This window comes from Ochlerotatus camptorhynchus, unplaced genomic scaffold (genome assembly GCF_037179485.1).
Source record: "Ochlerotatus camptorhynchus isolate MF236.1 unplaced genomic scaffold, CSIRO-AGI_Acam_v1.1 ptg000045l, whole genome shotgun sequence".
NCBI classification, from domain to species: Eukaryota; Metazoa; Arthropoda; class Insecta; order Diptera; family Culicidae; genus Ochlerotatus; species Ochlerotatus camptorhynchus.
The window spans coordinates 4611693-4631200 of record NW_027040536.1 but is presented as its reverse complement, the minus strand read 5'-3'; the positions used below and the strand labels follow the sequence as shown (position 1 = coordinate 4631200).

At 38.9% G+C, this 19508-nt stretch overlaps 1 pseudogene; it reads left to right on the top strand.

The window, feature by feature from the left end:
• Nucleotides 1-8285: 8285 nt before the first annotated feature.
• LOC135714591 (uncharacterized) overlaps nucleotides 8286-19508 on the top strand; it is a 54915-nt pseudogene continuing 43692 nt past the window's right edge.

Genomic DNA, 19508 nt, shown 5'->3' with positions numbered 1-19508 from the left:
CTCAACTTTTTGGCTCACCTCTGGTACTATCTTCGGTCCCAAGCTTGTCGAATCACCCCTCGAAACATAGGAAAAACCAATAACCCCTCATTTTATCTGTCAAACTTTCATAGCGAATCAAAACAAACATTGCGTAGTACTAGAATTTCGACTAAAATAGGGTACGTTAATCGTTTGCTTGGGACCAATAGGCTACTAAAGTGGTGAGCCAATTTAAAATCGTTAGTTTCGTATTGATTGTTGGTTCAACCATCAAAATATCCCATTCGATAGCGACAATGTTGAGACCTCGGCCGAGATGCACAGCAGTATGCTGCATCAGAAAATCCTGTTACACTTTGTTTCTCAGTAAGTAATTATAATAAAATTATATAAGTTCCGTGATGCATCCAAATTCCAATCAGCTCCGGACGCGCAACTCAAAACACTGAATATCAAACCGATTTGACATCAGTTATTTAGTTTGACATACACCACCACCCCACAATTATGGATCAGCTTAAAGCAATTCAGTCAGCCTAATTAATTAAATAGAGGTGATCCATGGTCCATAATTGTGGGTCAGTGTATATTTACACAGATTTAATGATGTTTCACGATCACGGTTTGATATTCAGCGCAGTTTCTTCCACACTAATTTTCTAAATAATTGGTGAATCGATTTGGCAATGTAATATTCCTTGGATCAAAATGGTTTCCTCTTCAATTCCTACTAAACGGAATAAATTGAAAAATTATAGTCTAGCAACGGTGGTAACAAACTAGCGCTAAATATGTCTTAAGTATTTTTTTAATATGTTTAGGTATCTTATATATCAGTAAGAACTTTCTGATCAAAACGCAATAAATACAAAGTTTAGAGTGGGATGCCACTAGCAGAGAACCAAAAGACGTTGCTTGGGACTAGCAATCATCCTCAATGTGTAAATACTGGTTATCTAAAACTAGGCAATACCAGCACCGGCCACGTCCGAATGTTGGTCAAGAAAGGAATGGGAATATGTTGACATAATACTCGCTTTAATGAAAGCCGAGAACACCTCTGCGAGCAATCACAGGGATGTTGGAGAAAAGGGTTGGGACTGCAGCAGGCTTCGTTTTAGATAACCGATGTGCTGAATTGATGGCCTAACGAATCAATAGCGTGAAGGAGCGTGGGATTGAACCCTCAGTAAGCAAAATCGGTCGCCACTAGGCCACCGAGCTCTTTATATCACAAAACAATTACGATCAAGTTTCCGTTCAACTTGTTGTTATCTCGGCGGTGTCCTCATCAACGACGACGACGACAACAACTGCTCTTGAGATGGATCAAAATGTCTTTCCTAAAACTCAAATATTACTTCTTTTACGCTTTTCATCGTATTATGAAAGAAAGGCGGAAAGGTGATTTAAAGTATAACCAACAATCAATACGAAACTAACGATTTTAAATTGGCTCACTACTTGACTAGCCTATTGGTCCCAAGCAAACGATTAACGTACACCATTCTAGTCGAAATTCTACTACTACACAATGTTTGTTTTGATTCGATATGAAAGTTTGACAGATAAAATGAGGGGTTATTGGTTTTTGCTATGTTTCGAGGGGTGAATCGATTAGCTTGGGACCAAAGAGAGTACCAGAGCTGAGCCAAAAAGTTGAGCACGTTTCTTCGGGACCTTCTAGTCTTAGAGTTACCTCTATGGTATAACTCTAGCTCCTTATATCTAGCTCCTTCGATCAAGTTCCTATTCAACTTGATGTTACTAGATTTCAGGCCCAGTGGCGACCTCACTGACGATGACAACAACTGCTCTTGAGAAGGATTTGATATGGATATCCGATCAACACGTTTTAAACAAACAATCTTCTATTCAGTAAGCAAAAGTGGCAGAAAATTGAATTAAGTTGAAACAAATAACTGAAATGGATCTCATCAGAATGATCTGTAATAAGCCAGCCTCCTTATATTTCAAAATATAAAAAAGAGTTAACTTTATCGTGTCATTTTCTATATAAAAAATATTTATTTAAAATTACAAAAATTCACGCGCAAAAACTTCCACCGTTCATTGAATCAATGTAAAAAATGCAATTTGCACCTTAATTAAAGAGATAAACGCGATTAAAGACTTCAAACTCTCATCCCCTCAAATCGCGGTTTAGGGCTAAATTTAGGAGATTTACCGCGGTTAAACTTTTTTTTTTGTATGGATAACATGGCTTGAACGAAAACGGGAATATGGGTGTATAATAGATATTTAAAGGTTTTTGCATCATCGAAGGGCTGAAAATGAATTTTTAAACAATAAACTAAAGCTGAAAACAGGCTGAAACATAAGTGAATCCAAGCATATTCCATCATCGAAGAGCTGAACATAAACTTAAATAATTAAATTCAATACATCTATCCTGAACGGAGGCTGAAAAAGTTATTCATTATATTTTAAATTCAAAGATTTTCCCTCATCGAAGGGCTAAAAAAATCCATAAACCCAGCCTGAACGAAATCAATGGTCTTTTACTAGGGGCATCCCACTCTAAACTTTAGTTCTAATATCAATTGAACATTTTTAAATCTGTCATAAGTATTCTTAAGTATTTTTAAGTATTTTCAATCCTGGATAATTTTCATCGCAGTGACCGGTTACTAGTATAGTTGTTTGTTGTTTAAACTTGTACGATTGATGACTTTTCGTCTCGAATTTAGTGGAATTGATACTAATTTTACTCTGTATTTTAAGTATTTTAATTTCAGCTATGAAATAGTGTAACAAAGTAAAAAAATAAATTCAGCTAACCAGGCGAATATTCATTGGACTGGTTTCAATCATCCGATTCGAATTGCTGATTTATTCTAACTGACTGTCCCATGCGTTACCAAACATTAAGATTTCGAAGGCATTGAAGGACGTGAAACTGGAATTATTCTGATCTGTCCAATCAAATCACCAAGGTCTTCGACCAAGAGTTTCCTTCATATTATTTCGCCTGAGATTTGTATGAGTTCCAGACAATGCTCAAGCAGATCAAATAAACCGAAGCTATGCTGCTCATTTGCTAGTGAACCACGATAGTGAAGCGTACCATTTACAGATGCTGCAGCAGGAACTATTCGTTGGAATGGTGAACCTCCCCATAGTGCCACTATTTGAGGAGCATACATTGCTGGATTACGCCGTACTAGCGAGAAAGTTAAGATCCTACTATCCTACTAGGATTCAATGATTTTTTTAAAACTCTACATTGATTTCGTGCTTTTAGGTTTCCGATGATGATTGAGGATTGCAAAACATTCGCTTCATTACTATTATGTTCTATAGAGGCAACCAGATGACTCGATGAATAAGAAGTCTGCCAAGTTTGTCAAGGGAGGAAACACATTTTAATATTGAGAAATAATAATTAATGCAATTCTCACAATAAAAAGAACACTTCATTAGCTTGTTTGTCCCACCGATCAGCTCGGTCTACATCGCCTAATTCCTTTTATGTGCTTTCCGTTCATTGCGGGTTCGTGAACTCCATGTTGAAAATCGATGGTTTAGAATAAGAGCGTCGAAGGTTCCAAATACTAGAAATTATTCTCCACTTTTAGATAAACACATTCGGCGGGAAGCTATGAGATGTGATTCTCGGGATGCTAAAGTAAGGTGCGAATGGTGTGGAAAGCCTCCACAACTTCTAATTCAGCTCCGATCAGCCTAAATTACTTCAGTTAATGTCACACTGTTCACGTTCATTGCGGGTTCGTGAACTCCATGTTGAAAATCGATGGTTTAGAATAAAGCGTCGAAGGTTCCAAATACTAGAAATTATTCTCCACTTTTAGATAAACACATTCGGCGGCAAGCTATGAGATGTGATTCTCGGGATGCTAAAGTAAGGTGCGAATGGTGTGGAAAGCCTCCACAACTTCTAATTCAGCTCCGATCAGCCTAAATTACTTCAGTTAATGTCACACTGTCAATAGCCAAATTTTCACCTATTACACAATGATGGAATTAAAATCAACGAGGAACGGATGGAAAATTCCCACGACTGTCAGCTAGACAGAGTTAGACCATAACGTGAAATGTTTGAGTGCTTACAGCGTGGCATCATTAAATTTGTTCTCCAAATAGAAGCCATAATCGGGATAACATTCCGTCACTTCATGTAAGGCATTATAATGATTGAATTTCTTGCAAAGAATGGGTACATTAAAAATATTCGCTGAAAAATGCTAGACGATATTAGATAAAAACAAATTAAATTTGTATAGCAACCCGTGGTAACCTAGATGGTAATAAACTAACGCTAAATATTTCTTAAGTATTTTTAGGTATTTCTAGGTATCTTAGATATCAGTAAGGACTTTCTGTGTAGAACGCGAGAAATACAAAGTTTAGAGTGGGATGTCCCTAGGTCTTTTATAAATGTCACGGGAATTGAGGAATCATGTAAGTAGGAAAGGCAAGCCATCGGATACACCTAGCCGGTGTTAAAGCATGCATTAAACAAAATTACAGACTTTAGCGATTTTTCATAAGATTACCCTGCCACCAGGTGGTGAATCCAGCTATGCATCACCAATCATAGCAACCCTGTTGTATACAAAAAAAATATTGACGGCGTTATCAGTTGATTTTCAGCTGCCATGGCGAAAACAGTCAAGCAACTATGCTCGATGGTTTGTTCGTATAGCCAGATCCACCCCGGAGCGAAGAAGTTGGACATCGTGAGGCACTTCGTGTCCGACGTATAAATATATCCGATCTGGCATTTATAACATCCTCTCCCTTCTGGAGAAAGACGAGAGCGTCGAAGCCTGGTTCCGGCCGCCCGACTGTGTTGCACGACCGTAAAGTGGAGCAGAAGCTAAAGAGAACGACCCAGGGCAAGGTGGCCTCATCGTTCCCCGCCTTAGACCGGGAGGTCGGAGCAACCGGCCAAACGGTGAAGAAGTACCTGGTCAAGATACACATTGTTATGCGGAATGTGGTCTTTTGGCTGGACCTTGTCTCGGCTCATTATGCCAAAAAATCACTGGAGGAGATGGACTAGCTGAAGACAAACGTTTTGCCCAAGATCGTCAGCCCTCCCAACATCCCCCAGCTGCGACCGATAGAAAATTTTAGGGGCGGACCTCAAACGGAGAATCTATTTCAAAAATTTTGTGGCCAAAACGGAGCCACAAGGCCACAAAAGAGCTGCCGACATCCATCATTTCATCGGCCATTGCTAAGTTTCCGGCTAACTGCCGTAAGGCAATCCGGCGGGACGTCGAAACATGTTTGTAGAAGGCTTAATAAACGTAGGATTTAAGGAAAAATATGTCCCATTGAATTACCTTTTGTAGTTATCATTTTCATCGCTATCCGAAATTAGTCCATTTTTTAAATGAATACGTTACTGGCAACAGTTTTATTATTTATTTAACCATCATCTTTGACATTTTAGCCATACAGACTGTTTAAAGTGACTTAATCCTATTCTTAAAAACTGGTCTACTTATATTAATATCAAAAACATCACACACATCACTAAACAGTCTGCAACATCTATCGAGAGGATTGTTATAACCGTAAGCAGTACGATTTCCGGGAGTCCACAGAAAGTAATAGTTGCGGAGTGTGGAAATTGATGTTCCCGAGCAAACTGCAGCCAATATGATTACTAATCATGTCAAATATGAACATCCTCTGGAGAAAGACTCGGCGATTTGTTAGTGTTTGCAGTCCAATAAGCGTACATCTATGCTCGTACGGAGCTTATATCTGGATTTGTCCATGGCAGACGTCGTGGAAATGTGTAATTTCTGATTTGCCAAAATCTTGTCTGAATGCTAATTTGTGTAAACACATTATGATCAATCACAATCTGTTCTATAATGTACAAATATCACGCAAATAAAAGATGATCTTCCGCACAAGCCGAAAAAATAGATCTCGCGCGATAGATATCACTTTATTCTGATTTCCTGGTTTAAACTATTGTTAATCTGAAATGTAATACAGTTTTATCTCGATAAAAACATATCTGTCACTTTTGACTTCTACGTTGATTTAAACCAAGCAAAGTTATAACATAGAGGTAACACCATTAGAGATATGAGACAATCCTTCATCTATTGGTCATGCCAATTTGAATAATTAAATTGTGGGGTATCGACGATGGAAGTCAAAAGTGACAGTTACGTTATAACGAGGTATACATGTAACCAGGCATGTAACGGTAAACTACTAATTAATTTCAATTGGGTTCTTTAGGTGTATTGAGGTAATTGCATATTTGTTATCTGCATTACAAATGGAACCGAATTAATAAATTTTGGAGCACTGGAACTATTTTACATAACTGTGATTACATTAGCAAAAATCACGCCCCTCGGTGGTACTTTATATTGGAACGAGCTGTCAATTTGTTGGGTTTGTGTCAAACAGTGAAGTGATTATTTTGCTTAGACTCTTGATTTAAAAATCAAGATAGATGTAAATGGGATCGAAAAAATATCGTCGTGCTCATGATGTATAGTACAGGTGGGCAAAACAGCTCATCTGACTGAGTGGATAAAACCCATCCAGCTCACTGAAGGGAATCGATTCTTTTGAACAGCTCTTCAGCTCACATTGAAATTATAGAAATTATGACAGAAATTCAAAATCGGAAAATTAATTAGTGGTTTTAGTGCTTAAAACTGCATAAAATCGTAAAAGTAGTCGAAACCAATAAATCCGTACCTTAAAACATGGCTTTATACCCCGTTCACATTACAACCTATATCACGTAATATAGACTGTCTTGCAATGAGCACTCATACATAGGATTTCCAGTGAATACTAGAAGTATGAGTGCTCATTGCAAAACAGCGTATATCATGTGATATACGCTGTAATGTGAACGGGGTATTACTTTTCAATGGAAAACGCTACTAACGCAACAACTGATCAACCATCGCGTAACCCAAAATACGCGCAAAATATGCCAACAACATAGCTTTAAAACATAAAATGTATGCGAGAGAGCTACACCTATGTCACACGCAATGATATGATTGACATCGTGGCACACAATGTTACGCCTTTTCTCAAGCTATGCAATCCAGTCTACATTCAAATTTTATTTCTGATGTTAATTCTCCAGCAGAATTTCTCTCACTGTTCTCGGCTCAGCTCCAGATCATCAGCTCAGATCCGGATCCGGAGCTGAATCGTGAAGAATCGAGAGAGAGAGAAAATAAGATCCATAAAGCCAAAGGGTCCGAGAGTTGTCATCCTTAACAGCTCCTAGTGAATCATTCGAGTCGATGATTCGGATCCGGAGCTGAGCTGATAAGCTGGAAAGCTGCATTTCGCTTTTCGGTAATTTGCTTTTGTGCTGATCTTCCGCTCCCCCAGAGAATGATGGGAGGAGAGGTGAGAGCACATATGCTGAAAGAATAACATCAGCAATAAGAGCCGGGTACATAAATAAATTGGCTAATACCAGTAGAAAATTAAGATCGTGCAGCACATGTAGGGTAAATGCTCCTATAGTTGCGGTAGTACCAATAGTTGCGATACCGCATAAAAATTAATTAATTTGATTACCTAAAATTGAATTACTCTAACTTAATAATGAATAAAACATAAATCAAACATATTTACGTATGTTGCTACAATTACCGGATTACAAAAAAAAAACACACGTTATTTAAAAAAATACTATTTTGATATGCCATAGCCAAACTGTTTCATTCACTAATGTATTCGCTACATTTTCTCACAACATTTTAAGCCATTATTATAAAACTATTCCACATATTTGCAAGAACTATGGCCATTCACATGATAAACTATCGTAGGAATTAAATAAAACCGTGAAATATGCACATTATTGATAATATTATCTAAAAATGTATGCCTCCACTATTGGAACACCAAATACTCTGCGTTCCTGTAGTTGTGTTATTTTCTGCGCCTCCGGCTGCAATGTAATAGAAAACAGGTCTCAACATCCAAATGTTTCATCACTTTCTTGCTCCCACTGTTCTAACGTAACGACGAGTTTGACGTCACACTCATCCTTACGTAAGAACAGCGGGAGAATGAAGGAGACGATTGATTAGCATTGCCGTACCTGTTCTTCATGATATTGCAGTGCAACGTTGAAGAAGTGTCAAAGTTGCTCGTCACTTCTTCAGCGTTTGTTTACCTTCCATTCGTTTGCGGTGCGTATTAATTATTATATTTTTGCAGTTCTGAGTTATCTAAGTTGTGAAAGTGAGTGATTTTATTGTAATTATTGTGTATAGGTACTGAAATATCTATATCTTTTCAGAATGGCATCTGATGAGAAGCGTGAACCGGAAAAGAAAAAAACGATCCGGAAGCGTCGGAAGTACGACGAGAACGCTGTGAGGCAATGCATTCTCAGCATTAAAAACGGGAAAGAAACTATTTACGGCTCTCGCTATCTTTTGGCATTCCTGAATTCACCATCCGGTTCCGGCTCAGTGATAAATGGAGCAAGAAGACACGAAAAGGCCCTCAAACAGTGCTGTCGGAAGAGGAGGAGGCAAAGCTTGTGGACTGGATTAAAGACATGCAACGAAAAGGTTTTCCTGTCGTGAAAAAGACATTGTATTTGAAAATCAAATCCTTCTTTGATTCTACCTCGCGGCCAAATCCCTTTCGGAATAATGCTCCCGGTAAGTTGTGTTGTATTCGTGATGTTGTTCCAGTTTAACAAGTATGTAATTGCAATTTAAGGTCGTAAATGGTTCAACAGTTTCCTCAAGAGACACAAAACCGTCACGTTGCGAACACCAGAAGCAGTTTCCGCAGCTAGCGCTAAGGTTTCCGAGTCCGACATTCGTGGCTGGTTTGCTCAAGTGACGTCATATCTGGAAGAACGAGGTCTTTTGGAAATCCTTCAGGATGGATCGAGGGTTTACAACGGTGACGAGACTTCTTTCTTCCTGCACCCCAAAACCAAAGCAGTGCTGGCTGCTCGTGGGAGCCACAATGTTTACGAAGTCGAACACGCCAGTAGTCACACGAACATAACCGTGATGTTCAGTTTTGGTGCGGACGGCTCTATTGTGCCACCTAATATCATCTTGCCAATGCAAAGAATTCGTGCAGACTTGTTGCGGACTTTTCCACCGAACTGGGGCATTGGAAAAAGTGCTAAGGGATGGATGGATGCCTCCAATTTTGAATTGTACGTTCGGAAGGTTTTTTATCCTTTTCTTTTGAAGAAAGGAGTAACTTTTCCGGTTATATATTTTGTTGACGGACATTCGTCACACATGGCAGCAGATGTGGCTGATTTGTGTCTTGATTTAGGAATAATACTTATAGTATTATATCCTAATACCGTAAGAATTACACAACCTGCTGATGTGGCAATTTTCAAACCATTAAAAAACGCTTGGAAGGCAGCAGTTTCCGAGTGGCAGGACAGGAACAACGGAGAAATGTTCACATTAAACCACTTTGCGGTGGTTCTCCAGGAGGCTATGAAGCGTGGAATCGTGGCAAACAGCATTATAAATGGATTCAAAGCTTGTGGACTACAGCCGTTTGATCCCGACAGCATTGACTACCACAAGTGCATTGCAAAGTCCACTACGCCTGCACCTAATCCGAATGTATCTCAGGAGCTGAACCCTCCTAATGTAACATCCCCCGAGCACGAAGAATTACAAATTGTCGAGAATAACAGCACACTTTCTTCGTATATTATGGACTCATACGTCATTCCATTCAAGACCATTGAGCTCGCCTTGGAGGACATTGGAGAAAAACGTCTGAATAAGATAACGAGCTGCGAAGAACTGAGTGATGACGAGGTTGTTATCAGAAACCTTTACGAGAAACTCATTAAACCGTATCACTCCTCTCTATCATTCACCTTATCGGAAGCTAAGTCCTCAAATCACCTTTTCGAGTACGCTGATGTTAACCAATCTACTTCCACGCAGGAGCAAATCCAAGATCAGCCAGGTACTGTTTGATATATCTTTATTAAAATCTAATTGTGATATATTTTTGTTTACTATTTACAGTTGGTCTTCAAAATCCTCTTGATAAATCATTTGAGGTTCAACAAAACGATTCTTTCCCATTCGAACCAGAACCAACTTCCAACAACGAGCTCTGGACCACAACTCTGGAATTATGTACCGATAACTCTGATAGCACTACACACCTTGTAGACTTTAAAAATGTTACAACAGGTAAATTTAAAACAAATGCATTATTCGAAACAGGTACATTATGAGCTTTTATTTCCAGCTGAGATGGTGGTGGTGGCTGTAGAATTATCTTTTGAACAGCGACAAGAAACATCTTTGCAAACTGTTGGTGAGCTGTGCTATCTGGATGACACGTCCAACCATACTTCAGGATACTCAGAGGAGTCACCACACGTCGTCGGTACATACATGAATGAACAAGAAAAACATGTATTGATGGACATAACTAACGATAAGGGTAAAAAGGAAGATGAGCATCTCAGGTTACCTCAACTGTCCTGAAACTCCGAAAAGAAATCGTGCCCATCGCAATTATAAGCGCAAATTCTACCCTGTGCTTACGGCTGGTGAACGCTTGGAGGAGATGCGTCGAATCGAGGAAGAGAATATGGACGTAATCCAAGAGAAGAAGGAGAAAGCTGAGAGGCGTGCTGAAAGGAAGAAAGAAAATGATAAACTGAAAGCAGCCACACGTGAGCTGAAGAACGAAAAAGCTGAGAAACGTGCCCAGGAAAAACTTGAAGCTGAAAAACTGAAAGCAGTAATGCGCGAACGAAAACGTCAGGAAGCGGCAATCAGGAAGCAGGAGCGTGAAAATCTGCGAAAAGAAAATCGAGAAGTAGCAGCAGCGACAAAACGTGCGAAACCTGAAAAAGTAAATTTGTTCAAGCACTTGAATCTTACTAATTTGTAAACAAGCAACATGAATTGCTTCATACTGTAATTTCCGTAATATTCCACAAAATGGCTAAAATACACTTTTTAATGGATATCAATTAAAAATCTTTTTCCGTTTATTTAACATTTTACTATTCAAATCTGGTTCGAACTGGGGTTTTGCACAACACTACCTACACCACCACTCCCACCCTCCCCCTCCTTATATCAGCTAGCCTAATGCATTTTTTGAAAATTATCATTCCTATGTTTACTCGTAAGAAAACCAGAACCAACTTCCAACAACGAGCTCTGGACCACAGCTCTGAAATTATATACCGATAACTATATCTTAATTCGTTTAGTCCAGTTTAGTGCAATGTTCCAACGATTTACAAAGGGTTCCTTCAAATATTATATAACGCTAAATTGTAAATTGTTGACCCCCCTCTTCGTAACAAATTGTGTATGGGAAGCCTTAAATTTGTGTATGGACCGTAACATTTTGGCAGACCTCCTCCCCCTCCCTTAGAGTATTACGTAATATTTAAACAGCCCCTTTAAGACATTGTTTAAGATAACGATTCTTATCCTGTGCTAGCATTAACACGGAATTAAACTTTTTGATCAATATCAGAAAGTACCATAATTTTAACACTTTATTATTTACCGCAACTATAGGAACACCCATGCGCAACTATAGGCACACTATCGCAACTATAGGAACAAAAACATCCAATATTTTATTGACAATTACATCCCCAAAATCTTGCAATAATCATTTTTTATGTTGAAAAATGATAAAAGAGTATCCATTTGAATAGAAAATGATAGAAAACATCAACAATATTCATTTCATTTTGTCAAAAAAACAAAATATATGACTTTGTTGTGCTTAGCTCCTCCACTATTGGGTCATTTACCCTACATATTTCTCTTTTTCTCTCTCAAACAGCCGCTTGGAAGTTTGCTTTTACCGTTGGTGCTGTCGATCAGTAGGCACATGTTGTATTACGCGCGCGTCTTGGTTTACGCGGTGATTGTTCAATGCGTGAGTGGAGTAATGAATCCTTTTTTGAAAAGTTCCGCTATGAGTGATGGATTGAATTACTTAGACTTGTGATATCAGTGAACTGATGAGCTGCTGTTCTTAAAAAATGAACCGTGGGTCATCAGCTCACTTTAGAGAATCGGGTCTATAGAACAGCTCGGGATCGAATGTATAGTAACCGATATATGTATTTTTCAAACTTAAAGAACCCAATTCAAGATAAAAAATGATAACAAGAGTTAACATTTATCATATTCATTTTTTTTACCTTGATTTGTTTTCCGTCGATCTTGTTTTTCGTGCTGAGCACCAATGCCACCGACGCCAGGGAGGCAGCTTCCACACCTGGACCCTACCTATCGACCCATCAACTCATAAACCGGGCACCAACAGCTTTACTTCCCTTCCGGAGGAAGGCGTGATCAGAGATGTTATGCCTCAGGGGTGCTGGGGTGAGAGGTTTTTTTTTTCTTTATTAAAGAGATTTTTAGCCTTAGGCTAGTTCATCTCTAAGGGGTGAGAGGTAATCACGCTTACCACTACACAAATTTTTGAACTTCGACGTGATAATAATATCGAACCTATAGATATTTTCTCTATACCATACGTGTCTTAAAAGGTAGATCAAAAGTTTGATTTCTCATTGACATTATACTTGTCGCGTATTTGTTTACTCCTTCAACATATGAAAATCCTTCCCCGTAAGTAGGTTTAAAAGTAGCAATTTTGTCAGATCGCCTGTACATTACAACGATATTCTGTAAACTGAACAATCTGAACAAGTTGATCAATTACATACATCTGCAAACTGAATTGAATTCTAGTGCGAAAAAATCGACCCGCAGAAACCTCTTCAATTTCGACGCATCAAAACGGACGTGGCCAATTGGCACCACTTTAAGTAATCGCTCGGTACACTGTTCAAGCATGAATAATCCCCGACGCTTAATTTCATTGTCTCGAAGCAAAAGGCTGGAAATAATTTAATTGCCAGTTCCTCTTTTCTTGTGAATTAATTTCTGCCATCTCGTGCCCGGGCAGTGCGTTTCTTTAAATTGGGACCAATTTTACTTTAGAATCGGCCCACACTCTTCCAGTTCGGTCATCGGCTTGCCGTGTTCCATTCCATTCGACCAGATAGACGAACCAGAAGCTGGTAGTGGGAAGATTCATGTTCTGCCATCTAATGAAATAATCACATGGCTAGAAGCCGCCAGCCCAGCCACCGTATTCCAAAGGGATTAGGACTGCTTAAGACGGAATTAGCTTGTTGAAGCAACTCTCTAGCATTTAAGAATGTCTGCCGCAACGGAATTTCTACGGAGGTGGACAACCGTGGTCGGTTGGCTGGCTTGCCAAATTTATGGCTAACTGATGCGATCTTTCGATTGGAACAAATTTGCGTGATCAGAATCTCACGCAGTTCTGGAGAATGAAATGATGACGATGCCGACCGGACAGAATGGTGATACAGACAACGATCCAACTGCTGTGGGTCAATGAATTTTTAATGTGACCAGCTTCCATTAAAGGCTCGGCAATCCGTTCCGTTAGTGAGTGGTGGTGATTCCCTTGTATAGCAGGTTCGATGACTGTCGATGCCAGATATGATAATTAATAAATGTAATACCGAGCCAGCACGGTTAAACTTCTGTTCAGATATTGAAATCTAGTGTGCTTTATTGTATCAAAGCCTACTTCGTTGTTTTATAATAAGAGTTAATCGTCAATGATGGCAACCTTGACCACCGAACTTTTAATTCCGACGCTAACGAAACGCATTTGTGTACATAAGCAGCTGGAAGCGAATCGAAACGTAATTCCAGTTAATTCAATAAGCCCAAACAATAATTTTGCGATGCTTTTGTATTTTTTGCAAGCACAAGCAAATTTATAATCTCGTCGCCATAATATTTAACGTACGGCTGATGATGGTGGGCAGTCAGCTGATTGTTTCAAACTTTGAGCAGCGATTCCATTAGGCCAATTTGACGGAGTTATACGCGTGGGTGTTGAAAAGGCACCCAGGCACTACGATTTTTTGCAAATCCGTGTATCCATTGAATTCCATTTGTACTTGACTGACTGATCCGACTTGGCACACGCTGATAGATACGCGATCAATTTACTGTGAATCAAGATGTATCGGGGATCGGTAGATCTGTGTGATCTTGCCATCTTCAAGTGTAGCAGAGAGGAGGTCGGATCGTTGAGTAACTTTGTCGGAAGGATTTACATATCTTGTGCTGCTTCGGCACTACTGGCGGGACTCAATTAGAGTCTATAGATCATCACGATTGATTTGTGTGGAAAATATGATAATGGTCGCATGATGGATGAGTGGTTGAGCCGAGGAATGACACACAAGATGCAACTCTGGCTAGAGGCGTTGCATGTGGCTTGGGAGTATCTGCCCACAAGGTTTACGTTAAGTGGACGATGCAGCACGGATGGAGATGTAATTTAATCATGGCTATCGGGTGACGGGTTGACTTTTGATCCTGCCGTTGTTCCCATAATAGCTCAGTCGAGCTATGGGAAAATAGTGATAGTAACTTTTGATGTTTGGCTGAAGTTGGGTTTTTATAAAATCTGTATTCGGTTTAGAGACCTCGTGGGGATGATTTTTTTCATTTTACACAAATATAGCGCTGAAGATGGTGTCGTGAGTGTTTTTACAGACAGATCGATGGCAAATTAGTGCCTCATGCAGAGTTGATGATAATATCGATATTTTAAGCTCTGGGGTCAACAATATTGAAAATAATCATTTTGCCCAAAATTAATTTGATTATTTTTTTCTGGCGATCGATTCTGATTTTGACAATTTTGGGTTGAATAAACAAGCACTATTTTTTTTTCTTCCTTTATTTATGAGATTTTTAGCCATAGGCTAGTTCATCTCCGTCAAAATAATCACTAGTGCTTGATTATCTCCGTCAAAATAATTAAGCACTAGTGAATATCAGCAAACGCCAATCCGTTGAATCACATCACTATGCGCAATTTCTAAACTCGTTGAGCTTGTTGTTATGGAGCCATTGTTATCGCACTGTAAGCAATATCTCCATGATGACCAACACGGTTGTGTGTCCGATCAACGATAACAAACCTGCTGTACTTCAGATCATACATTACGAATAGCCTGGTGGAGCGCTACCAGACCGACGCTATCTACACGGATTTATTAACAACATTTGACAAGATCAACCACGCCATCGCCATATCTAAACTTTAACGACTGGGAATCAACGGATCCTTACGGATCCAGTCATATCTCACCGAGCATCAACTTTTTGTTTCAATAGTGGTGTGTTATTCGTGTACCTTCCCAGCAAACTCGGGTATACCCGAGGGAAGTCACCTCGGGCCATTAATTTCCCTCATTTACATCAACGATGTAAACCTTGTGCTAGAGGGACCTCGTCTATCCTTCGCTGACGATGTGAAGATTTTTTTAAAGATTCAAACGCACGCCAATGCTTTGCTACTAAAAAAGCAGATTAACTGATTTAATGAATGGTTTGACTTAAAACGGATGACTGTGAACCCGAACAAATGCGGAGGTGTCATTTTAAACTCGCTACTAACATATAAACAACACATTTCGTTTATCATTGACAAAGCTTCCCGATCTTTGGGTTTATGGTGACTAAAGATTTTACTGACGTGTGTTGCTTAGTGCACTCCGGCTTGAAGTACGGTGCTGCTGTTTGGAATCCTTTTTTATCAAAACGAAGCAGAGCGGATCGAATTTGTACAACGAAGATTAATTCGCTAGGCACTTCGACGACTACCCTGGATAAACCCTTATAATTGCCCCTTACGAGGAACGGTGTTCGCGGATTCACCTGGAACCTCTTTGCGTAACAATCTGATGCTCCGATTGCCACTGGCCCGAACCAACTACGCCATTAATAGTGCTATAAGCGGATTACAGAGACTTTTCAACAGAGTTGCAGCGGTGTTTAATTTTCACCTGTCTCGCGGAACACTGCGACGAAGATTCTCGGTCTTTTTTTCCTGGATATTGAATCACTAGGATAGTGTGTTTTTTTAATGTGAGACTTTGTGATTCATACCACTGTTATTGGGGAGTAGAGCCTGTCGAAAGATAAATTTTACATGGAAGTATTTAATAATACATTCAAATGCATTGAATTTTACATGCATGAGTGTTTCTCCATGGATATAAAAATTTATTTAATTTTCAACGAACAACGATATAACACTTACTTATTTTTTTGCAGAATCTCGGCAACTTTTTACCAAGAATAGTACAGCCAAGTACTCGCCTGATTTACTGAGATCTCAGCAAAAGTGACGTTTTGCTGTTGAGTCTCAGAAAATGCTTTGCAAAATTTCAGCAATCAACATCGTGTTTACTGAAATCTCAGTAAACTTTTTTTTTCTGTGCAAATCTGGGCAAAAATTGCCGAGATTCAGCAAAAAAAATGAAATGTTTAAATATATATCGTTGCCAAGGAATCAAAAATATCTTCAAATGACAAAATTACAAGCGATCAACGAACCGAATGATAACGCTATGTCAGAAGTGGAAATCAATAATGATATAATCTTCTTCCTTTTTTCATGACAAGCAGCCCGTGCGACACAGCTCACTCGGGGCAGTAGAAAGAAAAGAGCAAATTGTTGGCAAACTGCTTCACGAAGTAAAACCGAAGATGATACACGTGTGTTAATGGGAATTTGTTTTGTTATGTCTTTTCTCGATTCAGAGTATATTTTGTGTATTGTAACAAAGCAGGCAATTAATATATCATTATCCTCCTACCACTCCGATCGAGATATGTTACAGAGCGAGCATGGTAGTCGTAGTAACCGCTTTGTCTGTATCGTTGGTTGCTTTATGTGTTTGGGTTTACTGATCGTTGGTCACTGAAAATTAAATCAATAAATTGCGCTCGGCTGTGCAAATCTCGGCAAAAAGTTGCCGTAGTTCGGCAAAAAATTCTAAGTGCGTGTACGAACGTGTTAATTTCTGCTTTTATTTATTGAATTTCAGATAGTTCAACGTGAAATTTTATTTTTTAAAACCTGCTTAAGTTGGTAGTTGAGTACTTGGCATTGATGAAGTCTGCAAGTAGTAGACGAAATACACGTATCTGTCAAAAAATAAGCAATTATAACGGAATTAAAAGGAAATAAACCAACACACTCCAAGCTCTTCATAAAGGGATTCCGTTAAGAGGTTCGACATTTTTCGATATTTTTTTACCTATACACCTAGTTTTTTTTTCGTCAGTTTGCACTGCCGTCCATATGGCAATCAGTTTACTGAGATCGCAGCAAACGTGTCGTTTGTTTGATGAGATTCAGCAAAACATTTTCTGAGACTCAGTAAAACACATTTCCGGCTTTGCAAATCACGGCAAAAAAATGGGGTCTCGTTGTCTCATCAGAGCGTTGTCGCCAGTATGAACGGCAGTGCGGTTCTAGATTCAAATTCGTCTGGACTTCTACCGGCTATGAGACGATGAGACTCATCGAGACGGGAGGACACGGCAAACAAAGTCTATATACTAATTAATTTTAGTTACCCAGTTATTTTTAAATTACGGAACGGTTCGCTTAAGTTTGCAAATATTTAAAATATTTCAAATTAATATTAACCTCGATTTTGTTTAATGGAACTGCTCTGTAGATCTCTGATCGTCGTTGAAGTCCTTGGAACATCCCCAGGTAAAATGAAACTTCTTAAAAATCTCCAAACTTTTGAGATCTTTGCCGAGTTTCCTGCTATTTTAGAAGTTCTTGAAACTATCATGAAAATAATGGAATTGCCTTAAAATCTGCTCACAGTTTCCCGATGTTCATGATTTTTTCTAAAATTTTAAGGAAACTCTCGAAGTTTTATAATCAGCCAGCGCCGTTGGTGAAGTGGTAAGCGTAACTGCTTTCTCACCCCAATGGGTCTGGGTTCAATCCCAGCCGAGGTCGATGGGATTTTTCTGAGGAGAAGGGAAGTAAAGCCGTTGATCCCTGCCCATGTGTTGAATGGGTTCGATATCCTACGCAGGTGTAGAAGCTGCCTTCCTGCACATTCGATTGCCGTCAATGGATGGCAATCGATGTTCGTCGGTGATTGACACTAGATTGCGGAACAGAGACCGATTTAAATAAAGGAATAAGGGGATTTTATAAATTCCACAAGTTTTCCGAAAAATCTTCCTGCATTTTCCTTGAAAATTATTAAACTGCCTTTATATATTCTTTGATTTGTCATAATGATCTCGGAACACCCCTAAAGTGCTCTGAATTCTCCTGAAGTTCTTCGTACTGCCCTAAATTAAATGGAACTGTCCTAAAAATCCTTTAAACTTTCCTGATGTTCAAAGCGCTTCATTGTTGTTACAAATTTTCAAAGAAGTTTCTAAAAGTTCCTTTGACTACTTTGAAATTCTCGGAATTTTTTAGGGTTCTCGAAATATTCCTACAGCTCATGGAACGGGTTTGAGTTTATCGGAACTTACGCTTACGCTTATAACTTCTGTACTTTCCTGCAGTTATTGTAACTGCCTATAAGATCTCTAGCCCTAGTTTCTCTGAAGTACTTGCAATCCATAATTTTCTTTAAGTTCTCTCGACATCTCTGAAGTTCTCTTGAATTATCTGAAGTCTCTGTATATTCTTGAAGTTCTCATAAGTTCTTAAAGTTTCTGCAGCTTTTCTGAAGAAAATGGAACTGCCTTGAAGCGCTTAAGGTGCAATTTACTTTGAGGCATTTTTGAAAAATTCAAATGCATGTTTTTTTTCGAGGCATCATTTCAGAATGCAAAAAGCTCGCGTCATTCTATTCTTTTTGCTCTTTTACACAAAATGACGCGAGCTTTCTGCAATCTGAAATGAAACTGGATTTGAATTTTTCGAAAGTAAATTGAACCTTAAAGCTCTCCTGAAGTTTCCAAAATATTCCAGAAATTTCCGGATTTCATGTTTGTTTTTGAAAAATCTATGAAATTATCACCATTTCCATTAATTCCTCAGTGCTTCATCAAAGTTCCATCAATTGTTGTGAAGTTAATTGGACTGGCTTGAAGATCGCTTATCATTCTTGAATGTCACGGAGCTTTCCTGAAGTTCTCGCTAATTTACTAATGATGATCTGAAATTGAATTAAAGATCTCTATATCCCCCTGAAGTTCACTGAACTTCCGTGAGCTTGTTGCGGATTTATTTTTATGGATTATACTTTAATATTTAGAACATCTCTATTATCTCGATATTTCCTTGAAATTTATGAAATTGTACTAAAGATCTTGAAATTTAGAGTTTGCTTTGAGAATCATTCGAGAACGGTAGTGTTTTTGCTCCACTGCGGGTTTTTTTTTAGTGCTGGCTGTCTTTGTGCTGGCGTGGAGTTTTTAGTTTTGTGTCCTCGGTGCGATAATTTGATTTGGAAAGGTTTGTGCATTTTAAATTTTACATGCGATTGCATTTTTGAGGGGACATGTATGCTTTTGTAGTCAGTGTGTTTGATGGTCGGTTTGGTGGTTCGCCCACGCGTGCTGGTGCTGCTATCAGGTAGGGGAAAATTTCCCCTATCTGCTGGTGGTGTTGACATGCGTGGGCAA